Source organism: Terrapene carolina, unplaced genomic scaffold (assembly GCF_002925995.2).
Source record: "Terrapene carolina triunguis isolate 2854851 unplaced genomic scaffold, T_m_triunguis-2.0 Scaffold183, whole genome shotgun sequence".
Taxonomy (NCBI): domain Eukaryota; kingdom Metazoa; phylum Chordata; order Testudines; family Emydidae; genus Terrapene; species Terrapene triunguis.
The window spans coordinates 275,500-287,663 of NW_020664534.1; the positions used below are offsets into that span (position 1 = coordinate 275,500).

A 12,164-nucleotide genomic window follows, 5' to 3' on the forward strand; every position below is an offset into this window, starting at 1 on the left:
TGCCCCCCACCCTAAGCAGATGAAAAACAAAGGTTTCCCATTTCACTTAAGTATATAAACACTTACTGTGTTTCATCACATCCTTTTACTGTAAATCTGTAAACCCCTGGTATTTATTTGCTTTGGTGTTTAGGGATAGTGTGATAAATGGTTCTTTCTGCTAGTTCAGCATGCGTATGGAGGCGTGTGTGGGAGGGAGGGGAGTAATAATTTAAAGGGCTTTGTAAAGAAGGAGCTCTTGCTATTGATTTATCCATGACAAATTTATACTTGCATAAAGTCAGGCAGAATAAGCAGGAATTTGATAGAAATCATTGGAGGAGGGATTGATTTGATCCCTTCAGGCTTCCGTAGTGGAAGATGATTACCCCAGCTGCTAAGAATATATGGAAAAATCCTTCTTTCACATCTAATTGCACCACATAGGTATCACTTTAATTTTTCTATACATTGGTAATGAGCCCGGAGTGCTGATTCTTATGGTGGTGTGACAGCCATTTTGAAGTACAGGAATTATGTAGAGAGATCAAGGATCCATTCCTGTGAAGATTTTCTTCTTTTGCTTTCCAGTTTTGGATTAGATGATTTCCCCTCCCCCCCCCCATCTCTCTTCCATTTTCCAATTCCTGAATTTACTCATCTTGATACAAGCACTTCCTGTGTGTGAATCACAAAAGTTGCTGCTTTCCGACAGCAAGGATCATCTCCCTCTCTCTGTCTTCTCATCTATTTCCCCCTTTTGATGGCTATCTCCTCTTGTCTCTCTTCTGTACTGTCCTCCCCAACTTTTCTCCTTGTTTACCCTGATAAGGCTGCTTCTCCTCATCCTCTGGCTCCGTATTTTTCTCCTCTGTCTGTCCTTTTGCAATATCCCTTTATTGCTATTTCTCTTTGCTCGTATTCCTGTCTGTCTTCCACAAATCATTTAATCCCTTCATTCAGTGACCTCATTCCCTTTACATAGTTGTCAATATAGGAGGTGGAAATCAAGGTGGCCACCAGCTCCTGGAGGATGGATGTGCTTTCTGTTGAATTTTGTTACTTTTAATATGAAACATAATTTGCAGACCTGGTAGCCGTGTATCAATCCCTGTCTGATATTGTAAAAATACCTACAAATTGCAATGTTCGGGAAGACCTCAAATGTTTTGGGTTTCAGATAAGCATCTCTTACTTTGGCTGCCTCTCCGAACCCAGGGAGGCTATCAAAAGGCCTTGCGGAGATCCTTCCACATACAGGTCCCCTTCCCAAAACAGGATATCCCTATCTGTGGATCCCTATCGCTCCTTGAGCGAAGCCCAGTAGACTGTTGTTCCAAATTGGTGCGTTCAGTGGGAGGATTGCAGACCTATCACATAGAGGCAGGAAATTTCTTGAGATGAGATATGTAGATTTGCCCTATAATTCTTGCATTATGGAAAGTGAAGCTCTCCCTCCCCCTGCCTACCCTAACCCTGCTTTGGAACCTGCTGTGGTTCCACCCCCTGAATCCATAAATTCCCCCAAGATTTGCAGATGCCCTCTGTCTGCACTGGCTCCCTGCATTCACCATCAGCTCCCTGGCCGCTTGGCTTTTGCAGGGGCCTGAAGGAGTTGTGGGGATGGGGGAGGGTTCAGCATTAATTTATCCACAAAGGTGGCATGGGTTTCGAGCTGAGGTGGGAGGGGCTTATAATTCTACCTTGATGGCTATCTCTCCTCCCCCTCCCCACCTGTGGATCCTGCACTTCACAGGGTCTCTGCAGAACAGTTTCTATTGAGGTATGGGGAAATGATGCCAAGAGAGAGCACTCCTTGTACCCAGGCCTGATGGATCATGATTTTTTACATCCCTGTCCTCTCTACCTTAGGAGGTGACACTGGCCCCCATATAATTAACTAAGCAGCTGTTTTGTGTCTGAATGAAAATGAGTAGAAGTAGGTTTTATTCTCAGTGTTAGTCTGCCATGCGTTCATTGTGAAGCAAGCTGAAAATTATTTGGAATCAATCAGTGCTGGCAGCAATGTAGGCTTGAAGAGAGTTACTATTATTTGTTCTTGGCCTGTTGTTTTTCATCAAGCCATACTTTATTGTCAAAAAACTGCATTTCCTCACCAAATACTAGTCATTTACTGTTGGATTAATGAGAGACTATAAAGCTTAAGTTCACAAACTACAAATATTGCACAAATGAGTGTGTAATAATTTATTAATTTATATATAGATAATCAGATTAGATAGAAGTATCCAAGATTTGTAATATATAAAACTAAGTATCCTCAACCGAAACAGCAATTATGTTAATGTAATAGTGGGCAATGTGCCTGTGAATAATCCTCCTCTTGAAATGATATATTTTGTAGAGGTCTGGGAGTAAAAGGAAAGTGTATTGTCTTGCCAACAGATTTATTATCAGCTTTTGTGGACAAAAACAAAACTAAGAAGAAAGCCCCTTTTTGGCATCATCACAGGTCTTTTCTTAGAGCGCCACTTTAATTTGTCTGACATGCAATGAAAGAATGGCACGTTGCACTAATTAGTATTGTATACAGTAAATTTATGGATCTGAGAATCTGTTTGCACCCATGGGCCCAATCCAGTATTCCGTTGAAGTCAACTGGAATGTTGCCTGAGGATTGGATGCATGGGCCCTATTCACTATGCTATTGATTCAAGTGGAATTACACTGGTGTAAAACAGGAGTCAGATGGTGGTGAATCAGGCTTTATATTTATACAGTACTCAGCTCTCACAGCAAGAGTAAAGTTTATCCCTACTATACAATAAAAATTGCCTGAGTTCTTTTTTTCCTCTCTTCTTTCTGTGGAAAAATTCAAATTGTTCCCTTTAATTCCAGTAGAGTGTTTAGCTGCCAATGAAGGTGTAGATAATACATGTATTTCTCAGACATTCAGGTTGTTCATTGCTTTAGGTTCAGAAACAATATTTTTACTTTTAAGTAGTAGCCAGTTTGTTGGTGTTTTATGGAAGCCAGAGAATATTGCTACTCTTAGCTCATGCACAGGGATTTTACCAAGGATTAGCAGGAACTATTTCAAATGTCCTTTATTGAGTCAATGCCGTGGACCCCGGTAAAATAATGTAGTATAGAGTGTGGTATGTTTCTATAACAAAAGATGTTTCATCTCTGAAATCAGAGTTTGGAGAAGAGGGGCATGGATGGGAAATGTGGAGGTCATTCAGGCAGGAGCAAGTTAGGCAGAGTACCTCCCATTTGTGTTCAGCCAGATGTTAGCTTGCCCTTTGCCAATAATCCAGAAGGCTGATGTTTCATAAATTACTGTACCCCAGGGACTAATTCAGTCAGTGTGATGGACGGGGAAGGGAGGAGATGTGTACTTCCCTGGTCAGAGATCAGACATTACACTTGGGACTGTGTTTATCCAAGGTATTTTTTTTTATTTGTGAATAAAAATATGATTTTTCCTAGCGAATACTAAGGAAAATTGAAGATTTTATTAATGACATAGAGCAGCAGTTCTCAAACTGTGGGTTGGGACCCCAAAGTGGGTCGCAACCCCATTTTAATGGGGTCCCCAGGGCTGGCTTTGGACTTGCTGGGCCCCGGGGCTGAAGCTCGAGCCCCACCGCCCAGGACCAAAGCTGAAGCTCAAGGGCTTCAGCCATGGGGGGCGGAGCTCAGTTTACAGGCCCCCTGCTTGGGGCTGAAACCCTTGAGCTTCAGCTTTGCCCCCTGCGTGGGGCTTGGGTGGGCTCAGGTTTTGTTCCTCCCTCCTGGGGCCGTCTAGTAATTTTTGTTGTCAGATGGGGGTCATGATGCAATGAAGTTACTACTTTTTTTTAATTTATTTATTTTTCTCAGAACATCAAAAAGGAAAAAGAATGAAACCCTTTCATGCTACAACAAAAAGCCTTTGAAGGTCAGGCATGAGAACCTTCCCGAGGCCTCTCTCAGTGTAAAATATGCTAATAGCAGACTCGATCACCAGAGTTCTTCTTTCAATGATCCACTGATGTTTGTGTTAGCCTCAAAGAAATCCACTTTCACTGGTTTCATTTTTGGTCTAGGAAAGCTGTTTTAAAATGACCCTGTGTTAGAGGGGATGGGTGAAATACTAGTTTGCTTCTGTAGCATGTGGTCCTTTCTTAGCACACAAATGCTGAAGATAATGACCCAGCGTTGCCAATTCTACTGGTTTTAGCACAAGTCTTGCAACATGTGATGTTTTATTTAAAGATTCAGCTCCTGGAGACACCTGATTAGCTGAGAAGCTCCTCTTTCATTTTAAAAATAAGTTTCTAGAGCTCATGTTCACAGAGAAAAACTTGAAACATGGCTCAAGTGCCACCCTAAAAGATTTTAAATAAATAAACCCAGAAGGCAAATGAAAAGAATCCAAAATTAATATTTAAAAATCTCATCATTTTTAAGCCAATCACATGCTTTTTGGGGGGAGGCTCACTCATGATTTTTAACATTTGGGGTTGGCAATGCTGCTTTTTGGTAACTTGAATATTCTTTATTTTCTCTCCAAGACATAGATTCTGCTAGGTGCCCAGGTCGCTGATGTAGCAGTTTAGTACTCCAAATTGTAGTATCAAAGGGAAGCTATCGTGGAAAAGTCCAAGAGTAGACCCTTGCAACCCGATGGGACCCTACTCAGAGTGTTGGGGTTGTGCTGGATGTAATTTGTGTAGTATACATTTGGGCTTGGTCCAGGTAGCTGACTTTGAATGGGGGACCTGAGGTGCATACAGGGAGGGGAAGCAGTGGAGGCTCCAGGAGTGATGGGGAGTGGGGGCAGGGAGGAAGATGTGGCAGCGGAGGAGCTGGGGGAGACCCAGGGAAGCAGGGCGTGACTACTTGGAGAGCCCATCCTGTCCCCGGTTCCCCTTATCGTTGCCTTGCTTCTGCTCCCTGTGGGCGGCCCTGCTGTCCAGGCGGCCCTGCTATCCAGCTCCCAACATCACCAAGTTCTGATTTCACACTGGGCTCCTGGTGGCTTTGGGCCTTGTGCTTCTCTGCCTGGTTGCAGTTGCAGCATCTCTGGCTCACTGACCCGCTACCAAGTGCCCTCCTACCAGGGCCTGGCACCAGCACTTGCTGACTTGGAGTACGCTGTTCAGCCAAGGAGGGAACACCTGGCCCATGACTGGCTCCCTGTGCAGGGCACTGGCACTCAGGAGTGATGGAGACTAGTCCCCTGGCAATAGAATTATTGTGGCAGCTGAGAATGGGACCCAGAGTGACTGGAGCAGCCACTGCCGTGCCCCGGATTAGGCTGGGGAATACGAAGCAGGGTGAGCAGGGCTCAGGTGCCAGGGGAGGCAAGGTGGCCCCTTTCTCTCTCTCTGGTTGAAGAGCGTCCGAGCCGGCAGGTGGTGGCGTTTCGTGGAAGGAGCCAGGGATGCTATAGCTGGGACCAGAAGGGATCATGGGGACTGGAGCCTTTGGGAGCCCAAGTGGAGCTGGGAGATATTGGGAGCTGGGTAGCAGGGCAGCCCAGATGGCTGAGCAGGGAGCAGGAGCCAGGCACAGGTGTTGGGGGAGGCAGGGATGGGATGGGCTCTGCAATGAGTCACCCCTGATCCCTGGGCCTCCCCCAGCTCCCTCGCTGCCCCTGTCTTCCTCTCAGCTTCCCCCTTGCTCTCCTCTGCTCCCTCCTGAGGCCTCCTTTTGCCCCCCAGGATGCACCTCAGCCCCCATTTTACCACCTCTGCTGGCCTTGGGGCACCATTCACCCCAGTTCCTACTCCCCAGTCCAGTCCTGGGTGCTGATCCACCCCTTACAGGTCCCACTCCCCCCCCCCATCCCTGCAAGTGTGATGCATGGGTACAGAAACATATCAGGCCCCACAATATTTCCACTGTGGGGTGCTGTCTCCCCCTTCCCCCTCCTCAACGAGTTCTGCCATCCCTTACCCTATTGTTTGCAATTTTAAGCCAGAGAGTCCTTCCTTCTTTGTTTCCCCCCTGGGTCAGGAATGAAAGCAACATGACACTCTCGGGTGTGATTTGGGTTCGTATTGGCTGTGGTCTAGTCGGGTTCAGGTCGGGTTTTAAAATTGGGCCCAAGCAGACCTCTAACAGATAGTGCCTCCTCTCCCTTAAAAAATAATCCCTGCCATCGAGTGGTAATAGCTGACGAAACTACCGAGTGTGATCACTACAAGATGAATGTCTTTATTAAAACCTTGACTTTCCCAACCTCCACGAGCTCTTTCTTTTATTTAGGAACTAAAAGCAATTTTGCAAATCATTACCATATAAGCATCAGAAATGCACTATTAACATTTAGGGAGTTTGGGACCTCTGACTGTGTCTATTGCTGTTAATTTATCTTATTTAATTTTATTGGTATCGTGGTTCCTGAATATATGAGATCCCTTTCCGTGCTCAGTCTGTGGAGGATATGAGTCTGTTACAGCCTTTGGTCGTGAGTCTTGGCATATTAATTCAATGTGTAGCAAGCTCACTCTTTTAGCTCTGGAGGGTCCATGGTTCATTCCCTGCTGTGTCAGCCAAGATCCAGCTCCCACATGCGCTCTCAAGGATTTTCTTTTAAGTGAAGATATCCCTTAACCCTACTAACCAACGTTGCCTGGTATGTATCCTCAACTACACTGCGTTATTTCAGAGAAGATCATTTGACTGGCTACTAACACACCATACAAAAGCTGTCTTCTTGTCTCCTGTTAACAGTTGGTGTTTATATATGAAGTATTTTATATGATAGCAAACCAGTGGCCTGCTAGGACTTTAAATCTGTCAGCATGGCCCTCTTAGAAGTCAGTGGTAGCAGCGGGGATACAATTTGGATGCTTCTGCTCCAGAACTATAGGCACCTATCACTTCAGTTAAAGGAGACTCTTCTCAGCTGTTGGCATAGGAATTATGACATACCCATTCGTACACATTTCTGAGTCTGTCTAGTAGAGGGGTAGCAATACACATCACAGTAGTGAGTTCATTACAATCCATGTGACCCGGGTGTTTTGTTAGATAGCTTTTGCTATCTTGTTTCTTAATGATCTTCGGTATTCTTATGAAAGCACTGTAAAAAATACGCACTTCATTCCTGGTTTACCACACAAAGGGAGATTACTGCAATTGATTATTCTTGACTTTCAAATCCTGCTGTCAGTTTAATGTTTGCACTGTCTCTGTTCATATATGAAGCTTATGGGATAAGCATCAAAACATGCTGTTAATTCACATGTGGAATTCACATTCCTTTTGACATATATAGGAGTTCTACCATGCCTTGAGGGCTATATATAGCCCTAAATGTTTATCTTGTAGATAAATTTCTGTGTATCTTGAAGAAAATAACATAGTACCACAAGGAAAAGAAAAGCGTGCCTTATACAGAGTTCTCTGCTTAGGGTGAATTACAGCCTTACTTCATGCAGAAACCAACCCATGGCATTTTCTAATGTAGCATAACTCTTAAAGATATGAGTATTTCACTTACCTTCAGGATTATGGGTCTGTACATGTTTCTGATTTTTCATGGTTCCTCGATGGAGCCAAGACTTGAGGAGAAGATCCATGTATTGCCAAGGCATGTAAAAATTAGTCCGAATAAACTGTAGCAGTTGGAATTGTGGGTGAATAGTTCATCTTAATATGTGAAGAGAACTGTGAATATTAATTGGTCTTTTTTCTCCAGTTTGCTACACATGGCCGGTGCAACATGCTGACTCACATCTAATATGTATTGTTACTCGCCTCTAAGTGGACTCAGATCTGCTCAAGTGTTGCCCTGTGGTAACTGGCGGCTGCTGCTTATAAGCCTTAATACTACTAGAAGCTATTGGTGAGCCTCCTTTAGCTCACGTGGTGTGTTTTCGGAAGTGAAGTTACAGACTTCTGTCTCATGTGAACAACTGACAGACACATTGTCTATTCTTGAGCCATGGATTTTTTTTACACAACATCTGTGAAAAGAGAAAACAAAAGAACAAGAGTAAATAGTTCAACTTTATTCTTCTCAGAGAATTACAAAAACTGCATGCACCAGTGGAGGCAACCACCATTGTAGTATCATAACAATACATGATTATTATTTACCCTAGGCTGCAGCAGTAATTGCTCTTGTGTAAGGAGGGGCCCACAGATGACATTGTTTAAAATGTTGATATTTATGTACAAAGTTGCCAGCACTACAAGAAATGGTGCCTCTCTTAATTAGGATGCTGCTGCATTGCCTCATTTGGAGGGACTCTGGGATGCCAGTGACTTATATGAATGGAGGGAAATTAGTTATAACAAATGCCAGATGGAGGTATATTTCACAGAGAAATAGTTTTGTGCTATATAGTATGTGAAGTCAACAAACAAGGTCTTAAAAAAATCCCTATTATTCTTTAAGCTTTCCTGACAGACTCTTTATCAAGCCAAGAAATGTCATGTGCTTATACATGCCAGTACATTTTTAAGATAGAATAATTAAAGATTGCAGTTTATGGTTTTAAGTGAAATCCCTTCCTCCAGTGTTTTTGTCAGAAATCCATAAACTCTATAAGGAAGAGGAATGATTGTAACAGCTGTAATAGTTGGGTCAGTTCTACACGTTCTGCCTTCAAAGCCAAAGGCAGTTTGGGATGACCAAAATGCTTTATGAGGCTTATAAACAGCTGCTGAAGTTTTATTTTCTGATTGGATGAGACTGTTGGGACTAGAAGGTGTTTATTCACATTAACCCTCAAGTCTTCTCAAATTAAGTTTCTTAGAGTTAAGTGGAAAATGGAAAGTCTCTGAGCAAAAATGTAAGAAATCCTCAAATGCCTATTTTTTCTGTGTCCCTCCCAGAAAGAGGAAAAGAAAATGTGGCTATTGAATTTTGTACAGTATTTAGTGCAGTACAGAAATATGCAAAGGGAAGTGTGTGTGTGTGTATGTGGGGGAAATTTATTTGTCAGTTGCACACACTTGGCTGATGGAGCATCATCTTGCCATACAGGAACATCCACAGTCTGCAGTCAATTTATCCTTGATACCATGAACCTCTGAGTGCCTCTTTAAAGCTATTGAGCATCCTTCATGCCCATCCTTTGCAGGATTAGGCTCCTATGCTCCATGTGATAGCTTGTGGGAGAGGCTAAGAGCATCCTGGAAGGTCACCAAAATAAGTTGGTTTCTCTTGTTAATTGCCTTCACAATACGTTAATTCAATACACCTAAAATTAATGACTTTTTCCACTTTTCATTATTTTTTCTATGACTGTGCATTTTTTATATATAAGAGAGCGAGAGATTGAGATATATATTAAGTGAGAAAAACATTGTTTTGAATTATGCTCAGAACAAACTGTCCAGCTATTTCTGGTATTACATATCCTCACATACATTGCAATTGCAGAAAGGTATTCCCATTACAAAAATGAGAACACAGGAAAGGAACGTCTGGGGGATTCAGTGGCTCAAGGACTGATAATGGGGATGTGGATACTTTTACTTGTAAGTCACTAGTTCAAATGTAGATAAATTAGTAGCGATCTAAACTTACTACCACTTGATAGTAGTCTGTATAAAATGAGGGATCTGAGTGATATGTCCTCAATCTACTTCCCATTAGATTTTCCAAATCATAAAGCTGGCACTAGTTACCATGATCGTTGGCCATCACAGAACAATGGTCAAAGACTGCATAGGTATGAGGTCTGAAGTCCCCTCTTGTTCCTTAAAAGTGATCCTTCCAGGACAGGATTGAGGCTCATTATTGGGGCAGTGTGGGGAAGCTTGCAGTGCAGCTGCTGTGAATTCTTCATTGCTGTCAGTACAGTACCTTTCACAGGCTCTACATTTAACTTAAAAAGGAAAGAAAGCTAAATAGACACAATTACACTTGAAAAATCCTCATAGTCTCATTTTGTACTGACCTTTCCTAAAGTTCCTCTGGCAAATTTCACTCAGGCCATGAATAATTAACTTGTTTTATTTGTGCTGTTTGATGGACAGGTGTTATCTATGAAAAAAAGGTTGGCTAGTCTGAGAGGAATATACTGCTTAGTAAATGGACACTGTGACCATTCCTCACCAGCTCCCCTCTAACTCCATCCCATTTTGGCAGTCTTGTTAATGGTGGGTTTTTTTGTTGTTCCTTATTTCAGAAAAACTCTACAACTCCAGTGGACGGGAGCTGAGACGGGCCCTTTTCTCTTTGAAACAAATATTTCAGGTAAGTGAATACCTTACCGATGAATCTCCCTGCTATTCAACACTAAATTGTTTTTCCTTCTTTGCATAAGGGAATAATTGAAAAGTAACCCACATTGATGCTATGACCTGGTGGTTAGGGTACAGATGTGGGAGACTCAAGTTCACGTCCCTGCTCCAATGAATATTTAATTATTTATACAAAATGGGACAGCGCCAATAGAAAAGGTTTAGAGAGACCCATCCCAAAAAAGCCAATAGTCTCATAATTAGAGCACTCACCTGGGAGGGGAGACCTGCATTTCAAATCCCTGGTCTGAGCAGGCACTTGTACATGGGTTTTCCACATCCGAAGGGAGAGCCCCAATCGTTGGACTATTGGCTATTCTGTGGTGGATGGGTTGCTCTTTTCTTCTGGTTTTGACAGTACATTTCATCCTGGACCTGCAAAACCATTCCCAGCTAAAATTTTGTTGACCCTGGTTTCCACAAAAAGGTTTTGTTTTGATGAATTGCAAAACTGTTTAGTTGGAAAATTCCCAGCCAGCTCTAATCATAATACATATGCCCGGGCAACCTTATTTCTGGCATTTCCTAACTGTTGAGTGCTTTACTTTTCAAGCCTACTAATTTTCTTTTAAGTCAGTTTTTTTGGGTGTAATTAAGCATAGAAAGAGAAGATACGTTTTTTTTTTTTTTTTAAGGACACATAAGATATAAATTAAGCTAGATCATTGGAGTTCCACTAAGGATGGAGTTAGTTGTTGACTGAGCCAGTCTTATGGTATGAAATAATCAGTTTCCATAGAGAACTGGATTTTCCTTCTTGCTTATATATCTGTTCTAAAGAGGAAGTTGGGAACTGCCAATATCCATGCACCTGCTGCCAATTGATTTATGGACTCTCAGTGAATGATGATGATTTTGGGAGAATCTTCATCTCCTGCATTCCAGGATGGAAATTATAATAAAACAATTGCATGTCACTGGGAGATGTGAGTGAAGAAGTACAGCTTGTAGTGGAGAGGATCCATATCACATATGAATACTTGAAGTTGTGTGCTACCAAAATGGAAAATGAGGGAGAAAACACCACGAGGGAAATGATTGGGGTTTTACCAATTAATTGTTGTGAAGATTAACTACAGTACTTCTGTATTACCTGTGTCATTATTTCCATTAGTTACAAGTATTGTGAAGATACTGTCCACGGGTGCCTTTAGAATATTTTGAAAAGAACCGTCAAGGAGAAAATACAAGATTTTTGTAGACAGCAAAATTATGTTCTTTGACTTTTCTTGAAAGATGAGACATGTCTGCATTGAAATGTTAATTTATAAGCATTGAAGAAAAGTGTGAGTGTTAAGGTAATTGTGTACAAAAATATATGTCCAAAATGGTGCCAGGAGACTTGAATTTCTAGAATCAGTGCCAGGAAAGTATTGTAGTATTAGAAGTCTTTTGATCTACAATTGTGCTAAGATTAAGAAGAAGTTATAGTCTTCAGCATAAATCAGCTATCTGATGGTGTTCTATCATGTTGGTTTTAGTAATAAAGCACCTTCAGGGCTACATTTATTTTTTCTTTGAATGATTAGAATTTACTTCAAAAGTTGTGTCTTCAGGCTAATCCCATTCTTTATATTTTCATGCAGTGCTCATTTTGTAATAATTTTCAAAAAGCTGTGGAGATTTCATCATCTCTGAGAAAAGTGCCAGAACATCTCATAACACCATCTTTTTGTAATCATGTCATCAGAGATCAGTTAATTTGGCAAAAGAGTTTGTGCCCATTTTCTTTCCATTAAAAGAGTTTGAAGGTAGCATGCATCTCTTATTTGCATTAAGGGAATGAGCCCAGGTTTTATAAGTCATTCAAGCAGCACATAAATATGAAATCAAAATAACCAATGCTTTTGTTTGTCACACAAGGCCTCAGCAAAGTGAAGCAAGGCTTGGCAAATACTAAGCCATTGTTTCGAATCGTAAACAAAACAAAAAAAAATTAATGTGACATGTACAGAGCAGGAATCTCTGTT

General features: G+C 41.9%; 1 protein-coding gene across 1 annotated transcript in view; it reads left to right on the forward strand.

The window, feature by feature from the left end:
• The window catches only part of FHOD3 (formin homology 2 domain containing 3), a 563,825-nt gene that overhangs the window by 223,734 nt on the left and 327,927 nt on the right, over window positions 1-12,164 (forward strand). Inside the window, exon 3 of the mRNA XM_026654142.2 lies at window positions 10,080-10,147. The gene's annotated coding sequence lies outside the window, so the exon portion shown is untranslated. The remainder of the gene's footprint in view (window positions 1-10,079; window positions 10,148-12,164) is intronic.